At 45.6% G+C, this 20,515-nt stretch overlaps 1 protein-coding gene across 2 annotated transcripts in view; it reads right to left on the bottom strand.

Annotated features, from left to right (window-relative positions):
* Positions 1 to 20,515, bottom strand: part of LOC113051491 (rho guanine nucleotide exchange factor 40-like) — an 88,030-nt gene that overhangs the window by 67,322 nt on the left and 193 nt on the right. The gene's annotated exons all lie outside the window — the stretch shown is intronic.

Genomic DNA, 20,515 nt, shown 5'->3' on the forward strand with positions numbered 1-20,515 from the left:
GAGACATGGAATGAAGGTGAGATACGGTACTGTGCAGGGAGTTGGAGTCTATAGGTCACTTCGTTCAGTTGCCGTTCAATAGTGAATGGTCCGATGTATCGGGGACTCAGCTTACAGCAGGGCAGTCGGAGGCGGATGTCCCTCGTCGAGAGCCAGACTTGTTGTCCAGGTTGGTATTGCGGCGTGGGTCCTCGACGAGCGTCCGCTTGCTCCTTATGCCTCCGCACTGCCCGCTGGAGATGCACGTGAGCCGAGTCCCAGACCCTCTCGCTCTGTCGGAACCAGTGATCTACCGCTGGGACCTGCGAGGGCTCACCTGACCATGGGAAGAGCGGAGGTTGGTATCCAAGGACACATTGGAAGGGGGTGAGCCCGGTGGTAGATTGCTGGAGGGAGTTCTGAGCGTATTCGGCCCAGGGTAGGTACTGGCTCCAACAGTCCTGGTTACGGTGGCAGTAAATCCTCAGGAACCTCCCCAGCTCCTGAATCTTACGCTCCGTCTGGCCGTTGGTCTGAGGATGGTATCCCGAGGAGAGACTGACGGACACCCCTAGAAGACGGAAGAAAGCTGACCAGACTCTAGAGATGAATTGGGGCCTCTGTCGGAGACGATATCTTCTGGGATGCCAAAGTGACGGAAGACGTTGTGGAATAGTGCCTCTGCCGCTTCGAACGCAGTGGGGAGTCCTTTGAGAGGGATGAGTTTACATGATTTTGAAAACCTGTCGACCACTACCAGTACACAGGTGTAGCCTTGAGAGAGAGGGAGGTCAGTCATGAAATCAATGCCGATATGGGTCCATGGACGTTCAGGAATAGGCAGAGGCACCAGTTTACCTTCCGGGAGTCTTCTAGGGGTGTCTGCTATGGCGCAGACGGAGCATCCTTTGAGGTAGCGGACCGTATCCAGAGCCATCGATGGCCACCAGTAACGCTGTTGTAGGAGCGAGAGGGTCTGCCTCCTGCCTGGGTGTCCAGAGCCCGGAGAGGTGTGAGCTAAGTCCAGGAGGGTAATCCGATGTTGAGGGGGGACGAAGAGTTTCCCTTCTGGACCTCCCGGCGAAGCAGGGTGTTGAAGGTTTTCCTGTGCAATCAGATGATCAATACTCCACTGGATAGGACTAACTATCATGGCTGGAGGGAGGAGTGGTTCTGGAGATTCGGGTTCGGGATCTGCTTGATGAAGACGGGAGAGGGCGTCGGCTCTATTGTTCTGGGAGCCAGGGCGATAGGTGACCTTGAAGTTGAATCTCGTGAAGAACAAGGCCCATCTAGCTTGGCGATGATTCAGTCTTTTGGCTTCACGGAGGTATTCCAGGTTCCGGTGGTTGGTTACCACCTCGAAAGGGAACTGGGCTCCCTCCAGCCAGTGACGCCATTCTTCCAGAGCCAGCTTAATGGCCAGTAGTTCACGGTTACCGATGTCATAATTCTGCTCCGCCGGGGATAGCTTCTTCGAGAAGAAGGCACATGGATGGAGTGGTGGTGGATTCCCCTGCCGCTGGGAGAGGACTGCTCCGACCCCGGTGGATGATGCGTCCACTTCCACGATGAACTGGTGGCTAGGATCAGGGTGGATGAGGATTGGAGCGGTCTTGAAGGCTTGTTTGAGCAGGTGGAAAGCTTCAGTGGCCTCGGGGTTCCAGGACAGAGACTTGGGCCGGTTCCGGAGGAGAGAAGTTAGAGGGGAGCTGAGTAAACTGTAGTCCTTGATGAATCTTCGATAAAAGTTGGCAAAGCCCAGGAAGCGTTGAAGTTCTTTTATGGAGCCGGGTTGAGGCCAGTGTGTGATGGCGTCCACCTTCCCCTGGTCCATCTTCACGCCACATGGGTCGATGATGTAACCTAGGAACTGGACTGAGGGCGTATGGAACTCACATTTTTCGGATTTGAGGTAAAGGTGGTGTTCCCGGAGTTTTCGGAGTACGAGGATGACATGATGGATATGTTCTTGCTTGGATGTGGAGTAGATGAGGATGTCGTCGATGTAGACAATTACGAACTTGTTAAGGTAATCTCTGAAGACTTCATTCATGTAGTTTTGGAAGACGGATGGACTGTTGGATAACCCATACGGCATGACCCGGTATTCATAGTGCCCGGAAGGAGTGATGAAAGCGGTCTTCCATTCGTCCCCCTTCCGGATGCGGATTAGGTTGTAGGCGCTCCTCAAGTACAGTTTCGTGAAGATCCTGGCTCCGCGTAGTTGTTCCAACGCCGCTGGGACCAGGGGAAGAGGATAACTGAATTTGACGGTTTGTGAATTGAGGTGGCGATAATCGATGCACGGCCTCAAGCCTCCGTCCTTCTTGGCCACGAAGAAGAAGCTGGAAGCGGCAGGGGAAGTAGATGGTCGGATGAAATCCTGAGCGAGGGCTTCCTGTATATACTCCTCCATGGCCTTCTGCTCCAGGATGGACAGGGGATAGATTCGTTCTTTAGGAAGGGTTGCTCCAGGCAGGAGGTCAATGGCGCAGTCCCATGGCCTATGAGGTGGTAGCTTCGTTGCCAACCGCTTACTGAACACATCCTGGAACGCCCGATATTCAGGAGGGATGATATGATCCATCTTCGTGTCGGGGCTCTCCACTGATGTGGACTGGACCGGTAGGGAAGACTTCCTTAAGGGAGGACTGACCTTGGGGATTTTAGCTGGAGGAGTGATGCAGGTATGATGGCAGGACATTCCCCATTTCAGGATCTCGCCAGTGGGCCAATGGATGTGAGGTTGGTGGAGGTTAAGCCAGGGGCGTCCCAGGATGATGTCTGCGGTGGATTCCTCCAGCACCATGAACGTGATGTCTTCTTCGTGCAGGAGTCCCACGCGGAGGATGATTGTGGGGGAGAAATAGTGGACACGACCCTTGCCCAGCGGCTTTCCCTGTATGGTGGTTACTTTGAGCTCGACAGGGCTTCGGTGATGTTTGGCGTTGAGACGAGTTAAGGTTTGCCGGTTGATGAAGTTCCCCGCCGAACCGGAGTCGATGAGGGCTTGTACTGAAACAGAAGAGCAAAGGTGTCTTAGAGTAACCCAGGTCTTAGTTAGATGAGCAGTTTGAGGAGGTATATGGATGGTACTCACCGCTGGGTGTGGAGGTCGAACTGGACAGGATGGTAAGAGGTGTCCATCTCCCCCACAATAGAGACATAGCCCGGCGTTGATCCTCCGCTGACGTTCCGATGCGGACAGATGGTGAGAGTCCACTTGCATGGGTTCAGGTGCTGGAGGAGCGACAGATGGTATAGCGGGCGGAGGAAGTACAGCGGGAGTGAGCGGATGACAGGCAGTGAGTCTCTGGGCAACTCGAATGGATTTCTGAATGAGATTCTCTAGTCCTAGTGAGTCTTCGTACACAACTATCAAACTTTGTATCTTGTCATTCAATCCGTGGCGATATGCTGTAATTAAGGCAGTTTCATTCCAGCCGCTTATGTAAGCGAGAGTACGGAAGCGTATGGCATAATCACTCACGGATTCATCTCTCTGTTGGTGAATGGTAAATAATTGGTCATGGACAGACAATGCAGAAGTTTGATGGCCAAAGACGGATTTTAACTGGGAACAGAAGTTAGTGACGGATCCAAGGGCAGGTGAGTTCGAGTCCCAGAGAGATTCAGCCCATTGGAGGGCCTTACCTGAGAGTAGATTGATGATGAAGGCTACTCGACTGCGTTCGGAGGTGAATAAATGAGAGTTGGATTCCATATAGAGGGAACACTGTAGCAGGAACCCGCTGCAATCCTCCGCCGTGCCGCTGTATGTCGCTGGTTTGGCCATGGGACTCGCAGGGGCAACTGAAGAAGTGACCGGAGTTGTAGCGGTGTTTGAGTTGTTGACAGCCGGTGAAGAAGGGGGAGTTTGTTGCATCAGTGAGGACCGTACAGCGTGAACCAGTTGCGTGAAGGGATCCGCGGTGCGGTCCTCGCCTGTGTCCGAAGAGCTCTGCATGCGGTCTGGTCTTCTGTCAGACACAGACGAGGACACAGAGGATTCAGTGATAAGGTAGTTTAATGTGAATCAGAGGTTTCAGACACAGGTGAATCTTGACACGTGGATAGAACGGTGACAACACAACTTCCCTTATGGTGAACGGTGATCCAGATGGTGCTCAGATGAAGACGATGGGGACAGGAAGACTGACGAGGATGAAGAGGGTTCAAGAGTTCAGGTAGGTTTAATAATGGCGTTCAGGCAAGTGAGGAGATCGGTGCAAGACCAGACGATGAGTGATGGTGACTGATGGCTTTATATGTGGTTCTGGTGATGATGCACAGGAGTTCAGAATTCGGGTGATTGGGGACGAGTGGGTGTGGCGTAAGTATCCGATTCCGGGAGTGTAGAAGGTGTGGCTGTGACAGGCACGATCCGTCATCAAGACCAAATTACATTCATAATCGGCATAACAGTCATGTAGTGTGTTCTCGGCTTTAGACTTCAAAAACAAACCAGTAAGGATCAAATACTGATCTTTCTTTTACCTCTTTATTACTAAAATCTAGAATATGCATCTCCCAATGGCTACTTCGGGTATAAAATATAGATTTTTTCTGTTTGAATCCATTCACATTTTTATGAAACAATTTCAATTCTTAACTAATGAACTTGCTTTTTGAAATTATTTTATATTGTTTTCTGAGATTAATAATGATGTCCGTGTAGTATTTACATTCAAATACATCAAAATCAATAAGTAATTGTCACGCTGCCAGTCTTTGTTTTCCTGGGTGTTCCCTAATGAGCTCACTTCCCCTTAGGCACTTCACCATAGGCACTTTAATTCCGCTAGTCTGGTTGTGTCTTCACAGTAATTGCACTCCAATTAGAATCGCACAGGTGTTGACAATACTCTGTCATTAGTTTCCCTATATAGAGCTGTCTTTCTCTGTTGTCTTCATGGAGTCCTTACCCTATGTGTCTCATGCTCTCGTTCCCCCGAGACTTCCTCTACCTTCTCATTCTTCCGAGTTCCCCGTTTCATCCGGTTCCCTCTTTTGGTTACGTTTGTCTCTCATGACTGTTTATTTTTGTAGTTACCCCTCTGTTTAAATAAAAACCCTTACCTGCATTTGGATCTACCCTCTCTTTGTGTTTTCCCAAACCCAACCGTGACAGAAGGACTCCATCATGCCTAGATCCAGCGGTGTGAGATTTCGAATCGGTTCCCCAGCCACCATGGAGCAACGGAGGGGGAGAGTCCGGAACTTAACCACCCTTCATCAAGAGGGAAGGGAGGTGGGTGGCCTGGCGCAATTGTTTTGGACTTTGGCAGTCGGGTTAGGTTACAATGATGCAGCACTAAAGGATTGGTTTAATAATTGCCTGGATGATCCTTTACCTCAATGGGAGATGAAGGGGTTAGAGATCCTGGACTTTTGGGGGTTTACCAATTACCTGCACCATCGTGCTCAGTGGAATGCAACAACCACACCAGAGTTTCCAGACAAGGCTGCCAGCTCAGCCCCACAACCCAAGATGGCCACCAGCCCAGCCCCACAGCCCAAGATGGCCGCCAGCCTAGCGCCACAGCTCAAGATGGCCGCCAGCCCAGCACCACAGCACAAGATGGCCGACTCAACGCCACCGACTCTCCATCGTAGAGGGCGGAGGAGGAGACAGGCAGCTACTGTTCCTCAGGACCCGGAGAACGTTCCCGAGCGGCCGGCTGCCGTCCATGAGGCCATTCCCGATGCGGTGCCCGCTGCTGTTCCGGAGGCGGTGGCCGAGGCTGTTCCCGATGCGGTGCCCGCTGCTGTTCCGGAGACCGAGGCGGTGGCCGAGGCCGTTCCCGATGCGGTGCCCGCTAATGTTCCGGAGGCGAGGCGGTGCCCGATGCAGTCTCCGAGACGGTGCCCGATGCAGTTCCCGAGGCGGTGCCCGATGCTGTTTCCGAGGCCGAGGCTGTTCCCGAGAAGGTGCTCGATGCTGTTCGAGAGGCCGAGGCAATGCCCGATGCTGTTCCCGATGTGGTGCCCGCTGCGGTTCTGGAGGCCGAGGCGGTACCCGCTGCTGTTCCGGAGGCCGAGGCGGTGGCCGAGGCCGTTCCCGATGCGGTTCCCGTTGCTGTTCTGGAGGCCGAGGCGGTGCCCGCTGCTGTTCCGGAGGCCGAGGCGGTGACCGAAGCCGTTCCCGATGCGGTTCCCGTTACTGTTCCGGAGGCCGAGGCGGTGCCCGAGGCGGTGCCCGAGGCAGTTCCCGAGGCGGTGCCCGATGCAGTTCCCGAGGCGGTGCCCGATGCAGTTCCCGAGGCGGTGCTCGATGCTGTTCCCGAGGCGGTGCCCGATGCTGTTCCCGAGGCGGTGCCCGATGCAGTTCCCGAGGCGGTGCCCGATGCAGTTCCCGAGGCGGTGCCCGATGCAGTTCCCGAGGCGGTGCCCGATGCAGTTCCCGAGGCGGTGCCCGATGCAGTTCCCGAGGCGGTGCCCGATGCTGTTCCCGAGGCGGTGCCCGATGCAGTTCCCGAGGCGGTGCCCGATGCAGTTCCCGAGGCGGTGCCCGATGCAGTTCCCGAGGCGGTGCCCGATGCAGTTCCCGAGGCGGTGCTCGATGCTGTTCCCGAGGCGGTGCCCGATGCAGTTCCCGAGGCGGTGCCCGATGCAGTTCCCGAGGCGGTGCCCGATGCAGTTCCCGAGGCGGTGCCCGATGCAGTTCCCGAGGCGGTGCTCGATGCTGTTCCCGAGGCGGTGCCCGATGCTGTTCCCGAGGCGGTGCCCGATGCTGTTCCCGAGGCGGTGCCCGATGCTGTTCCCGAGGCGGTGCCCGATGCAGTTCCCGAGGCGGTGCCCGATGCTGTTCCCGAGGCGGTGCCCGATGCAGTTCCCGAGGCGGTGCCCGATGCTGTTCCCGAGGCGGTGCCCGATGCTGTTCCCGAGGCGGTGCCCGATGCAGTTCCCGAGGCGGTGCCCGATGCTGTTCCCGAGGCGGTGCCCGATGCAGTTCCCGAGGCGGTGCTCGATGTTGTTCCCGAGGCGGTGCTCGATGTTGTTCCCGAGGCGGTGCCCGATGCTGTTCCCGAGGCGGTGCCCGATGCGGTTCCCGAGGCGGTGCCCGATGCGGTTCCCGATGCTGTTCCCGAGGCGGTGCCCGATGCAGTTCCCGAGGCGGTGCCCGATGCAGTTCCCGAGGCGGTGCCCGATGCAGTTCCCGAGGCGGTGCCCGATGCAGTTCCCGAGGCGGTGCCCGATGCAGTTCCCGAGGCGGTGCCCGATGCTGTTCCCGAGGCGGTGCCCGATGCTGTTCCCGAGGCGGTGCCCGATGCAGTTCCCGAGGCGGTGCCCGATACAGTTCCCGAGGCGGTGCCTGATACAGTTCCCGAGGCGGTGACCACAAGGCCGTGGTGGTCTTCTACTCCGTCCTGGGGGACTCTGGCGGTGACCACGAGGACGTGGTGGTCGTCCGCTCCACCCTGGGGGACTCGGGCGGTGACCACGAGGACGTGGTGGTCGTCCGCTCCGCTCTGGGGGACTCCGGCGGTGACCATGAGGACGTGGTGGTCTTCTGCTCCGTCCTGGTGGACTCCGGCCTCGACCACAAAGACGTGGTGGTCTTCCGCTCCGCCCTGGAGGGCTTTGACTTTGACCACAAGGCCGTGGTGGTCTTCCGCTCCGCCCTGGTGGACTCCGGCCTCGACCACAAAGATGTGGTGATCATCTGCTCCGTCCTGGTGGACGCCTCAACATGCCCTTCATGGACTTATGTTTTGTGTTTTTTGAGTTCTGTTTCTGTCTGTTCCTTTTAGTTTAGTCTGGCCCTCCTTCCCTCCCCCTGAGCCTCCACCTGTCCGCCTCCCTCCTGGACTCCTTGTTTTGTGTTGCACCTTTCCATTCCTCCTGGTTGCTCCTGTCCCTGTTTTCTGTCCCTCCGTCCCTCCCCCTGGTCCGCCGCCGTTCCACCTCCCTCCTGCCTCTTTTTCTGTTGGGGTTTTCCTGGGTTTAGGTGGAGCATCTGGTAGCTGCTCCGTAGGGAGGGGGTAATGTCACGCTGCCAGTCTTTGTTTTCCTGGGTGTTCCCTAATGAGCTCACTTCCCCTTAGGCACTTCACCATAGGCACTTTAATTCCGCTAGTCTGGTTGTGTCTTCACAGTAATTGCACTCCAATTAGAATCGCACAGGTGTTGACAATACTCTGTCATTAGTTTCCCTATATAGAGCTGTCTTTCTCTGTTGTCTTCATGGAGTCCTTACCCTATGTGTCTCATGCTCTCGTTCCCCCGAGACTTCCTCTACCTTCTCATTCTTCCGAGTTCCCCGTTTCATCCGGTTCCCTCTTTTGGTTACGTTTGTCTCTCATGACTGTTTATTTTTGTAGTTACCCCTCTGTTTAAATAAAAACCCTTACCTGCATTTGGATCTACCCTCTCTTTGTGTTTTCCCAAACCCAACCGTGACAGTAATAGACTATTTTCTACCCTGGTTTGGAAGCCGGAGAATTGTTGAATTTATGTCAAAACCCAGCCCTAGTCTTTATGATAGTATCTTTGTATGATATTGTGTCAGTGAAGCATAAATATCTTGGTGAAAACATTACTTCATGCACCTTTACAATGACGTCTTGCTGGCATTCCTTTGTTTTCTTCCACATACAGATACTCTCAAGTACACATTCACAAACACAGATGATAGAAAAACAAGATCGCCTGTTCTGATCTGTTTCTCCAAAACTCATCTGATTAAGTGATTAAACATGAAAAGAGATGCCATTTGTCTGGCACGACTGACTAATGCACTGCTGATAGATACCAGTTAACCAAAGCCCTCTGCTTTCTGACAGGGGCAAGGGACTAAGGATCAAGGTCAACAGAAGGACAGGGACCACCACCCACCCCAAGCACCCAAGACATGTATTTTTACTCGAAAATATAAAATCTTGCAATTGGGAAAGAGTTGACAGATTTATTCTTCAGCATAAGCATAGGGGTGACACTTGTCTAAAACTTGTTTATACACCATTTACTCACTCAAAAGTCCAATGTGAAAGAGGATTTCCTCCAGACAAAACTGGATGATGCCCTTACACCAGTCTTAAATATTGACTCCATTCTGTAAATCACTGCCGCTCTGTGCACCGGTCAGCAACAGCCTCAACAGAGACGAGATCAAAAATGTGTCATCAAAATCATTCCACCAGAATCACATTCTGATGTTATATCAAAAGCAATCTGATGCTTTAGTATTTTCCACTTGTTGAATTTACTTAAATAAAATGGAACACAATTCTGTAAAATGGAATGAAATAGAACACATATTTTGTTTGTGTTTAAATGTGTGGCATTAACAAGTGGAAGATGACAGGAGGAAACAATAACACTTTCCTAGAGCATATTTGTGTGTCGCTTGCGGTGAAGAAAATAAGTGAAATGAGTGTAGCATCTGTTAAATACATACTAAGCAGATCTCCCAACATCAGAGTAGTTCAGCTTCAGTTCTATTCTATTTACTTTAATCTATTTGTGCACTAAGTGTCTATTAAATGGACGGTTAACCACAGCTAGAAGTGCTTTTGTGGACATAAGCACAAGTAATCCGCACTGAAAATAATAAGACTAAGTCCACACATGCTCATAGGTGCACCTGTAGACTGAATAGTTAACTAAAACCAGAGCATACACGTCTAATAAAGCACAATGCATCTTCTGCACCAAGCTGAGGTAAGGTAAAATCAACAAATTATGTGAGATGTCTTTAGGTGCTCTGCAGGTGACCTATTGAGTCAACATCTGCGTTTTTATGTATTGCATGGGTAAACACCCTCCACACTTTTAAATTATTCCCAGGACACACATCAATGGTTTGTGGTTTAAATGAAACCTTTTGTAAAGACAGCATTCATTATACGGATTGCTGTGGTTTTTTTTATTTTTAATTTTTTTGAAACAACACACTCTGAACAAGTCAGTGCTCTATTAAAACAGAATCTTTGAAGCTATTGACAGTAGCAAATATTTCACAAAAAAATTTTTTTTGAATTGATTAGTACATTTTGGGTTATTATTTGTGCAAATTCTCTCACAAGGCCTGTCCCATGATACATGCCTGTGTCACCAAAGCATGCAAAATGTGTCAAATACTGTAGAAGGAGAATTTTTGGAGAATCAGTGTTTCAGACAGTTCGACCATAAGCCATTAAAACTCAATGCAGCAGGCAAGCGTGGGACGAAACGCCACAGTGATGGTGCTGACCAACATACATTTCACTTATTTCACATACAACCAACAAAAAGCAACCCTATACTTCACCTTTTTACATACTATGTAAAGCAATCTTTTTTTTTAATCTGTTAATCTGTAAATGAGATAAGAATCTGCAGTTAAATTATTCACATATGCAGTTATTTATTGAATGTATTCTTTACTGTAGGAGTTCAGTGTTTTACACACTGAATTTTGAGTAAGAATATGATTTAGACTGAAAGAACTGGAACCCAATTAATGGGCTAAACATTATTAGGACTGTGGATTAGTAATGTGATTTAAGGATAGAAACTCACTAACAGGTGGAGCCCCTGATGACTTCACTTAGAAGGGTGTGTCTGAATGCTGCTTTACTGTGTGTGAAGTCCTGCACTGAGTCTCATTCATCTGTATATCCTGAAAATGAATTCAGGCAAAAGCAAGGACCTTGATCCACTAAACACTGGGTCACTGATGACTCAGCAGTGCACTGATTAATAAGGTAACTGATTGAAACACACAGCCCAACACTCGCCCTTGCAGCATGTACACAAGTGTCCTGTTCTGGCTCCATTTTCCATCACCCAAAATAAGAAGTGTCTCTAGGCATCTTTGATCTGACACATGGATACACCTGGTTAGGACTGACTCCTATTCCCCTAGACCACTGGCTCTCAACCTTTTTGACTGAAATAATATCTTAAAAACTTTTTTTTCTATTTTTCCACAGACAATTTCTATCTGATAAAATATTTCAGAGTATGGAGTATTACGTTTTTTCTAGGTCTAGCAATCATACTTTTAAAACCGTGGGATCCCTGGTTCTTCAAAGAAAAAATAAAACAAATAAATAAATAAATTAGTTGTTTTGGCTAATTGTAATTGTATGTAATCTTGAAGATGTTGTCCTTCTGGTTCTGAACCATAAAGAATTCATGTAATATTATCCCAGCGGGCCTCTCACAGCATATCAGTGTTTTACAGTCATTATTCTTTGGTGAATGAGAAGAGAGGATAAATACAGAAAATTGTGATTAAATGATACACACTTGGCCCTAAATTATCCCTAGTGGAAACCTAATGACTAACAGAAAACATGTTCTGGTAAAACAGGAAGAGTGTTTAAGAGGAAGACTCCTCTTAGCCACTGGATGACAGGGATGAAGAGAAGGGGATGACAGGGATGAAGAGAAGGAGAGTGTGTAACGTGTGCTGAGAGCAGTGTTACATCAGAGCAGGACTGAGCAGGTCCACCCAAGCCCAATTGAGCTTTGAATATATCTGCATTTAGTCACGAAGTTCAGCGTTATTCTCTTGACCAGTTCTCTCTTCATCTCTACCCTCTTTAATCGTTCGCTTTCTTCTATCTTTATTTTGTTGTCTGAAACATTATTATATGGACAGAAAATAGGAAATAGACAGATCCTTTGGTGATGCACTAAACGAAGATGAGACCCGGAAACAACAGGCCTTCATTGTGATGCAGGAGAGATTTAAACCAGATCTCTGTTATATGAACATCTGTATTTGTTTTAACACTCTGCTAGTTCTCATCAGATATCCCATTCATAAACAACGTGGAGAAACTGAACAACAGCTGTAAACAGAGTTGAGGTTTTCTGCAAAATATTATAGTCTGTCCACCAGGAGAAGAGTCCAAACTCAATCTAACTGCCATCCCGCAAAAAAAGACAAATAATTAAATGTGTAAGGATGACTTAAGATCACTTTTTCATCCACGCTTCACCCTTCTCAATTCTGTTGTAATACAGTTCAAGGAACTTCCTCAGAATTGAACAGATGTTCAGTGTGGCAGGAAACATTATTAAAATAAATGAAGCATTACTGAAATAAATTTAACAGACATTATGAGCAAATCATCTCTAATTTTTAACATCTAATCCATTTGAGTGTAGTGCAAAGCTCACTCTGTTCTGGAGCTAAGGTTGGGTACCCATTGGGTTTTATTCGATACCGGTGCCATTACGATACTTTTAAAACGGTACCGGTCCTGAATCGATACTTTTATAAAAATAAAACAATAAATAAAAAGCCTAAAAAGGATAACATTAAAAAGATTTAAAATAAATCCATAGCATGATGAGCGGTAAACGGAGCGAGAACTTTACAGTAGAAACCGATTGCTCCCTCGTGACCTTTTGTAAACTGTATTTTTGACAAAGAACTGCACAGATACAGATTTTCTAACAATCTGTCGATAAACGCACACCGTGTGTCCTCTGTTTCTGTTTGAGTCCGCTCGCGCTGCTCCGTTGCGGTCTGCAGATTGAAGAGCACGCTGAAAGACGAGGAGGAGACCGGTCTGCCGCCATTTTCAGATGAAATTTAAGTAGACTGATTCTGAGATTATTGCAAATTTGTGTACAGTTTATGGTGCTTAATGCTATAGTCCCACCAAAAAAACAATTTCGGAGAACCAGGACAAATATTTCAATTGATCGCTCTGGCATTTGAGGCACCGAAATCTGCGCTCTGATTCGGTTCAGTGCATACCGGTTCCATAGGTACCGGTGCCATATTAGCACCGGGTTTCGGTACCCAACCCTATCTGGAGCTGCATGCAGTTCTATAAATTCACTTGATCTTCCTCATTAAGCCAAAGGATTCACCTACAGCCAACATGTTATGCAAACCGAATGAGACTTCTAGATACCATCACTGGGGAAATCACCAGACTGTTCGCGTAATTTTAACATGAAACACAGGATATTCCAAAAGAAAGAAAGAATGTTAATGAGAGAAGATATGCTTTTGATTTGAATAAAGAAGTGAAGAGTTTAACCCGAGGTTATGAAAACCAGACAAACCAGATCCAAGCATCTAAGCATCACAGAAAACCTCTCTAGAAAACCTAGCGCTAACTGACAATTTTTTCAGTCTCTCCTTATATCTGCGTCTAAGCAAAGCATAAGCACATGAGTACTGGGATTGGAGAAGGCAGATAATTGAAGCTTCAGCAGAGGAAATTGAAGTTTAAGAGCAATGTATTCCCTATTGCCCTGTACAGACGAACGGCAATATCCTGTGCCTGTCCCTATTTTTTCTACCTCTCTGTTCAAGCAAAAAAACAGACTCATAATCAGCCCTAATACCAGGCAGCAGTTGTGCGAGGCCCTGTGAGGTGGGACCTCTGTGGTAGAGAGGGGGCACATCTATAAACGCTTTGTCTAGGCCCTGTGAATTTTTTGCGATGGCTCCAACAAGCAGTGCTTATTTTGCCCACATGACACTGATAAAAATGTCAAGAGGTCGTACACCTCTACTTTGAGGCCAATCTGTAATTACTACAATTGGTGTGCTGGCAGTCCAACAAATGCCTTCAAACAACATAAATACTTTCATATGCCTCCACAATCTCTCCACAACAAAGTTAATATCATAAAACATACCTCTCACTGAGTAAGATATACACATCACTTTCCAAAATATTATCAGTATTGCAAATGAGATTCATTTCTCATTTTGGAGTGATGGAAAGAAGTCAGGACAGAGAGACATAAAGGGGATTTTTCCCACAATTTCAGTGCCCTCTGGGTCAGACATTATAGCTTCAGTTTCATCTATAGTGCATAGACGCATCCAGCTGTGACGGCACCACACTGCACAAACACTAGAAAGGGGCTCACAAAGGGGTCTCAACTTAATTCACAGCGGTAAACCCTTACCAACTGACCCTCTTAATGATTTGATCCTCATTTCTGGGCCAAGGCATCATCTCAACAAACAATTACACATTAAAACCCATACGGATACAAGCAGAAACTCAAAAGTGCTCAGTCCAGAGTAACATGGAACTGATGGGGGACCTATGTTTGTCAGTTCAGGACTTGGGGAAATAATAAAAGACAGTCTCTGGCATCAGCTGTGCAACATAGCAGACCGATGACGAGGAGAATCCAAAACTGAAGAATGCAAGACTAGTGTATATATTACCAGCCGTTAGACTGGGGTGTCAAACAGGGTCTGCAGTGCTATTAAATCAACAAAGTCACATTCATCCTGCCTCGTCTAAAAGTTCAGCAGCCATTCATCTGGACTCCTCATTGACCCAGCTGATGTAAGAAAGGTCTTCTTTATGTGTGTGAGGTTAATGGTGTGTGAACTTATCGCAGTCACGGCACACAAAGTCTTAACAAGGCTATTTAAAACAAAAATACTGAGCCCCCCACACATACACACACACACACACACACATTCCAGCACAACACACACACCATCTATCACTCTCAATATGGACACAAACATAAGTCAAACAGTTTTATAGTATAAGGATGGTCCAACATTATATCGGTGGTACTCAACCTGGGGGATGGGGTCCAGGGAATTGTGATCAGTTACATACAATACACTTTTGCATATTTCTTTTTTTAAGAAGTCCAAGTTATTCCGAGTTATTCAGAGTTTCAACTATAAAAAAAGAGAGTGGGGGGAATATTAGTTCAGAGAGGGGATGACACAGTAAAGGCATGCAGAAGAAAAAGTGGGGGAAACAAACTGTCAGGATGACTTGCTCGGGCATGAGTGAGTGGACAGGCAGAATTCCAGAGACAGGTGGAAAGAGACAGAGACACTAAATGTTCAATCGGAGTCACTTACCCGTAGTAGATCTGCAGCTCTCCTCTGATCCAGTCTTCAGTCCTAAGGGATCACGCTAATCAGAAAACAGCCAGACTCCAAAGAACCTCCACGGTAATGCTTGACAGCATGTGAGAGGAAAAAGCAAAACACCCTGTGAGATACTCATACACACACTGAGATTGTCTGTCACTGTGGCAACTCAGCCGAGGAAAACTCCTCCCCTTTCCCTTCTGTAAAACCTCCCTCTCTCCTTTTTGCGCTCTCTCAGGGAGAATAAACTCCTTTATTTGTCCATGTCCTCACAACTGTTCCCAAATCTGCTTGTTGGAGCATGTGAGACTTCTCGATCTAAACAGTTTGAGTAGTGAAGACTGACATTACAGTTACCTCACAGACATAAACACATGGCGAGCACTGCTTTTCACAAACTCCCACACACATACGGCCAAGCCAAAAAAACTTGCACTGAAACCAGAGGAACATACACTCAAATTACGGCAGACAGATTGTGGTCTTTGGAAATGTTCACAGGCACAAGACATCCTGATATACTACCCTTAACAAAACAGTCCTAAAGTACACTTGCCGTCTGGCTGCAGGATGGAAACTGTGCCAAAAAAAAAAAATATAAAGTACATTTAACATCTTGTATCTTGAAGGTTTTTGAAAAACTACTTTTGGTGGAAACTACTTTTCTTAAGCATCAACGTTTCCATATCCAATTCCTGTATTTCTACAGAATCATTTTTAGTTCATCTATCATGTTGAGTCTCCATCGTCTCAGAGAAAGAACCCCAGCCATTACAAACAGTGACAGCCTGGTGTAGTTCAAAATAGATCCCCCTTTAGCTTACGATGTAAACAAAACTAAGACATGCACTTGATGGATCACAAAACGGATGGAAAGTGTTCGAACTCTGGCAGAGCAGGTTGATCCAGCTCTTTGTCAACAGAAATTGCCCACAAAAGGTGTGGATATGACACAGACATAAAGAGTGAAAAACAAAAGCTTTCCTCCGGTCTGTTGAAGCCTGCTTAAAGACTGACTTAAGCAGACGTGTTCCTGAAATCCTTCTGTTAAAGGTTATCAGAACTCGCTCTTGTGTCGCTTTCTGTTTTACGTGTGCATTAAGTTCAGATCATGTTATAACTTTTTTTTTAAATGCATTGGGGGATTTATCCATGTATTACACCATCATTCAAAAGTGGCAGTATTCCTCAAAGCTGCATGTATTTAAAAATTAAATTCAGTAAAACAGTGATATTCTGAAATATTACAACAATTTATGCATTCTATTGTAACATATGTTAAAATGTAATTTCAATCCTGTGATGGCAAAGCTGAATTTTTAACAGCTATTTCTCCAGTCTTCAGTGACACGTGATTTATGGTTGTGAGAGAGAGATAACCTTGTTCAGCTTCCCAAACCCAGCGTTGAGGGAGCAGTGGATGCAGTTTGTTTCTCCGGCCAGCAACAGAGTTGTGCAAGTGTGTTCCTGGCATTTTGCTGCCAAATGTTTTATAAACTTTAAATCAAATTTAAGTCAAAGTTTTTGTTCCCATTTTATTTTTTGTCAATGACGACAAAATCAGATGGCACGAGAGTCTCCTGCTTTTCTCCTTTACTCAGGATCTGCAACAACACCCAGAGCACTCATTAGAATGTGGTCTTTACATTACAAGAGATTCACTGTCATAATCTAGTGTGAAGCGTGCTTCCTGTCTGGGTCTCTATAGACATGACTAAAGACTTCAGTTTTCTCAGTATCACATTCAAAAACCAACAAGGACATAGAAGAGGAAAACTAATGGTGCAAGAGTCAGGATTTTTCCAGTGCTGAGAAAGACCTCGTTTTTATGGAGTGCTACAAAATGCTAAACTTTCTCACCCCTAACCTTCACTTCACTCTCTGCTACAAGTTTGTGGTGATGTTCAAAAAAAACTTATGTCTTATGCCTAGAGGCTCTTAACCTCCACTGCTGAATGATTTTAAAACAGAAATCTGAAAATCAGTCACATCGGGATTTTGCTATCAAAGGTAAAAGGCCACATTTATCTTTGTATGGCAAAATTTCATGGGCAAAATGCAGTCATACCAATAGGAATCGATCTAGGAATCGATCAGGAATTGTGTGTGAGGGACACAATGTGAGGATATTTCCCTACATTGATACATTGAATTGTGAACTTTTATCCAGCAAAATAACCAATATAGAGCTGCTCGGTTTGGAAGTGAAGCTTCACTGCTGACAATCCACTATACCACATCTTTATTTTAGTGGCACAAATTTTGGCTGATCAACAGTAGATTGTGAAACCTCAAACCACTATACACTGACATAACAAAACATGCTTTACTTGTTCTTAAGAGTCAGACACCTATACTTAAATCCCACCTACTGTCTTCAACACAGTTGTTGTTAGGGCTGGGCATCAAAGTTTGATGCTTTTTAGGTACCGACCGAACTGCCTCGATACCATCGTGTCTTGTCGTTCAGTACCAGATTTTGGAAAGGTTAATGAAGGAAAAACACTGAGTGTGTTCGATGTGTGTGTTACACCGATGCCCAGAGATTTGGCTCAAAAGTGAGGCTGCAGCATGCAAGCATCCGACCCCCATAGATGTAAGGCTATGTTTACACTAGTGCTTTTTAGTTTTAAAACCGCTTTTTAAAATTAAAAAGTGTTCCTCATCCATACTGGCGTTTCCACGGCATTTCACAAAGGATCTCCGTCCACACTTCATGACCGAAAACCACCCTTGAGTGTTTGTTATAACTTTCTGATTGCGATCTAATGTGTGTTTGGCCATAGAATGTTGCTGAAATATGTTATTTATAACTTATATCAGGCTAATCGCTACACCTGCTTAGCTTTTCTCAAGTAAACACACCCTGTATTGTTAAGAAAATAGGCCGAATCTCATGAAAATCATATACAAATCATATATTGTCGTAATCGTGTTTATTAGGTTCATATTTCTGTTTTTCTGGGTTTCTTATGAACGTGGAAGTGTGATGGACGTTAATCATCGGAGACAGGGTGGGTTATGGACGCATAATATGATTGACATATGAGCAACGAATGGGTCAGAATGGGTCAATGGCTTCTGAATGAGTCAGAACAGCGATCACGAAAGAGAAAACACTGACAGACAGTGCTGAAAGTAAATCAATGGAAAATGAATAGAAATGATGATTCTTTCTGAGATATTCATTTTAAAAACAAAAACTCACTAGTGTAAAAGCATCCTAAAACATGTGGAAACTAAGCTCCCACTCACTCTCGGTTCAAAATGTGTACTTGTATGCCAAATCAACAAATCTGATCATTCATCAGCTCAAATGTGTGAAGAGTAACACACAGTTTCTTCTCTACTGACAATTTACTTCTGATTTAATCCAATGTTCTCTTGTATAAATGCCAGATATTATTCATCCGATTCGATAGAAAAGAAAATCAAAAATAGCATTTTGCCCATTTAACCTCACACACACATACTTTAATTGCCTCATGCTATAAAATCTATTGAGAATCTGTTCCAAAGTAAATACGAAGAAACCAGACAGACAGACAGACACTGTGTGTCTTCTGAATCTAAAGTGTGTTTCATCTCTTGTTTGGAAGGGTTGGGAGATGAGCAGACAGTTGTGCAATGTAGATAAAATTACTCCTATCCACAAGTACACACATGCTAAAAAAAAAAGATATCCACAGGTAGTGATTATCTACAAAGAGTAGTCAGGGCAAAAAAAGGCCATGGGCTGTACTTTAAAATCACAGAACATATTTTATAATAGCTCTACTTTGTTTTGAGAATCGTTTTCATTTCACACATTTGTACAAGACTGACGTATATCTGTATATTGTGAATGTTCTGGCACAGAAAACCATTGCTATTTCTATTTCATCAATAAAAGAGACAGGGTGGAAAAACCTCATCTGAGATCATTTGATTAGGGATACTAGCCATTAATAAAAAATATGTATGATATAACACACTTATTCGGGAAAAACAGACATCATAATTTGTGATCACCCAGAAGAGGCCCTTTTACAGAATTTGTGGAGCTCTAATCAGCTAGTGCTCCAGCCTGACATGGAAAATTCCTGTTCTCGGTTTGGATGTCCCACTGACAGATCAGCCAGATATCCAATGATCTGCTGCACAGTGACAATGCAAAGTGCCTGTTAAGAATGTGAGCGGGTTTTCCACCCTGGGGAACAATTTTTGCCCAGCCAATAAGGACAGAGCTCTTTAAACACTGCCCTCCAGTCTACCCCGGACAGGCCCACAACTGAGCCCTGAAAGAATAGCTTCGTTCTTGTGCACAAGGGATGACAGCTACTGTGAGCTCCACACACTACTGCTGCTTTGATCAGTTTAATGTGCACCAGAAACACACCATCTGCAGGCTGCCAATGGAATCAAATGTACGGAAAGTTTTGGGACTCGTTGCTTGATTCATTTCAGACCAAAAAAAACAAAAAAAACCTAGTACTGAGTCTGAGATGCAATTCATTTATCAATCTTTCTCTCTCCCACAACCAAGAATATAAGGAAGCAGCCCAGTAAAACTTTGATAACATGTTTTTTATTATATATTCGATATGGTGTTTTATTCTGCAAAACGCTGTAAAATAATTTATTCCTATCTGTACTTCTATCTCATACATATATAATTATGGATATGCTCACACCCTTTAATTACTGTGATTTATACAGTTACCTGCCAACTAGTTAACCTGCCAGGTAGGTTAATTACATCAGAAGTTCAAGGTAATATTTTTTAAACAACAAAATGACTTTGTGTCTGCTACATTTACTGGTAAGTCCAGATTTCCCCCAAATTTATTGAAAAGGACTGGAAATATCAATAACTTTGATTGCATTTGTAATTGGAAAAAAATTACTAAGAAATTACTGTGATAGTAACACATTAAATGACCAACCATGAACTGGAAATGTCACCTAAAAAATGGAAATTATTTTTTTCAAAAGGTGTAGGAGTGCTGTAAGTCATATTTGTGGTTTTCAAATACTGTACTATAAAAGAACGTGCACAAATGCAAACACAGTTAATGTACTGATACTTATCTGTACTGTACAACAAGAAAAACCAGGTGTGCAGCAACAACATTGCTCATAAAAGAGCAACTGAATCTGGCTTTTGGCATCAAAAGAGGACAAGGCACCGCAAACGAATGGAAACGATTTTCAAATGCACAAGTTGATTACCTCTAACAGGCCTCTGTGGTCTGAGAAATATGTCTCTTGATTGAGCTTTTGTCCTTTGCTCTAAAGAGCTCAAATAACATTCTTCTAAATCACCTATCAGGCACTTTTCCACACCTTTACAAAAGTCCCAAAGAGCTTGCGGCTTCAACGACACTTTCAGTAACCAGACTCAACAGAGCTCATGCTAACTTACATGATTTTCAGATCAGCGCGCACACAAAATTAGGAATCTGTATTTATTATCAATCCCATTATTGATAGCATATCATTTTACGTATTCTACACACTAGTGTTGGCCAATCAGATTCTTACTGAATCGGTTCGTTCGGACAAGTGAACCGTCCATCACGTGATCTCACAATTTTACGGCTTAACGGCTAGCTGAAGGAAGGAACGGTACACTGAGCAACGCGAGCAACAAGTGTTTGTGAAAAAAAGCATATACTAACCATTTAAATTTGAGAGTTCAGACTTTGCAGGTTAATCAATATAACGCATATTTAGTTT

This window comes from Carassius auratus, chromosome 32, assembly GCF_003368295.1.
Source record: "Carassius auratus strain Wakin chromosome 32, ASM336829v1, whole genome shotgun sequence".
Lineage (NCBI taxonomy): Eukaryota > Metazoa > Chordata > Actinopteri > Cypriniformes > Cyprinidae > Carassius > Carassius auratus.